We start from the raw sequence: 2,079 nt of genomic DNA on the forward strand, positions 1-2,079 counted from the left end.
TCACAAAATGTGTGGCAACAATTTTGTTAAATGTCAGGAGACGTGTAAACAGGACTTGAGAGCACAATAATATCAAATAGATAAGGTAGTAAAATGACCAGTATGGCGAGTAAACATAAGAAGCAAATTAAAATGATGATGAGGATGCAAATAAGGTACATTCAAACATTTTGATACTGTGTGACAATTATTTTAAGTTTCATCATCATGTCGCACATTTCTTAATCCAGTCTAATCAGTTAGTTTCCCTCCTTGCATTAATAGGAGCACATTTGTGTGCATGTTTTTCTTTTTCTTGTACTATCAACCAATCGTAGCTCTTAAAAGACAGCATCATACTTAGCAACTAAGATAAAAATTTATGCCATCTTCTTACTCAGAGTTGCTCTCAGTAGCGATCTGAATCAATCTTAAGCTAAGACACCTAGGTAGAAAGGAGCTCTCTAAGAGGACTCTGAGAATCTTTGTGAATACGGGCACAGGTGTGTTGGCATCAAAGCTGCGAAGAAAAGCACACAAAACAACATTAAAATGTTGCATGTCCCTATATTATCAACACATACACATTGTGGAAGTCTGCATAACAATACCTGGAGTGCTGATAGCTCTTGATCTATGGGAGCATTCAGAAGCAGGGACTGAGGTGTGCCTGCCAGTAAATTTTCCTGACTCTCACCATGCCAACTTCCAGTCTGACCAGCTGTAGGATGTTGAGGCGAGTCTCAGGAAAGCTATTTTCCACTGCCTGGGGCGACAGTGGCACAGGAGGAGTTAGGGACTTTGTCATGCTGGTTCTATGTCATATGTTGATGTCTATGTGCAACAACAACCACACGAATCTGCAACCAAAAATCCACCTTCCTGTGTCCGTCTTTGACAACAGCCTTCTGCTGTACTGTAAAACATATTTTTGTTTCTAGATAGACCCGCATGAATGGATCATATGAAACCGACCCCAAATTTGATAAAACAAACACTGAATAAAGTTACTTCCAAAAAAGCTATAGTGCATCCTGATCTTCTTACTTGAAGGTGGGGAGGGACAGATGGACAACTGAGTCATTGCCAGTCTTTTTTGCGGGCAGCAGTCATCTCATTGTTAACGGGCCTCTGTTTTTTTAACAAGGTGAAGATGATTCTTCTGCTTTTTGATTCTTGCAGTCTTTCTCTCCTCTGGAAAGTTTGCGCTTTTCATAAATTGGTTGTTATTCTGTTGGCACTGCCAGCAGAGATTCATGTGGGGGGAACCACAGCTCCTTATGTGTTAGTATTTAATACTTTTGGGAACTGATTCATTTTACACTTCTCATGAGATTTTTAAGATTTACAAGCTCCCTGGGAGTGAGGTTCTGTGGCTTAGCTGGTCAAAGTACCTGTCTTGTAAACAGCAGATCCTGGGTTCAAATCCCAGCAGTACCTTTAGCTTGTGCAACCGTTTTTTTTTCTTCTAATTTTATGTCCATAGGGCAAGACACCAGGGTATACATCAGCCCAAACCCCCAGCGACACACTCCAAAGAACCTAAGGCCCCGCCAGGACCTAAGGAGACACACCCCAGGAATCCAGAGCCACCCGGGAGCAGCACAGCTACCCGGCCAGTGATGGGGGGAGTGGTGGTAAGTTTAAAAGATTTGAGAAACTAGAGTAGCTGGATAGGGAACTAACCGGAGCACTGTTGTGCAATTATACACTGTTTAAAGTTTTTTAATGTTTAATAAATAACTCTCTGTCTATTAAATATTGTCTGGTGATAATTAGCTCTTAAGCTGATATCGGTACAATGGTTGAAAGGGAGGAATTTGAGCACTAGCGATCTTTTATCAGCAAACGCTGCACACATGAAGAATAAAAGAGTGACAACTTCTCTTCAAGTTCAAGAATTTCATTACAGAAATAGAATGAACATCCTGAGAACATCACTATATAATGCTGTTTATCTGAATTAACACAATATTTCGATTAACAAATCCTCTCTACTAGGCTAGTGAAACTTAACTAAACTACTAAGCAAAATGAAGATAAAAAAGAAACTAAGCAAAGGAACTATTTACATGCAAAAACAAAAGACAAAACAAAAGT

General features: G+C 39.9%; 1 non-coding gene across 1 annotated transcript; it reads left to right on the top strand.

The window, feature by feature from the left end:
* Positions 1-1,345: 1,345 nt before the first annotated feature.
* trnat-ugu lies at positions 1,346-1,419 on the top strand. The gene has a single exon. It is a non-coding gene; the product is annotated as a tRNA-Thr (tRNA).
* The last annotated feature ends 660 nt before the right edge of the window (positions 1,420-2,079 follow it).

This window comes from Fundulus heteroclitus, chromosome 7 (assembly GCF_011125445.2).
Source record: "Fundulus heteroclitus isolate FHET01 chromosome 7, MU-UCD_Fhet_4.1, whole genome shotgun sequence".
NCBI lineage: Eukaryota > Metazoa > Chordata > Actinopteri > Cyprinodontiformes > Fundulidae > Fundulus > Fundulus heteroclitus.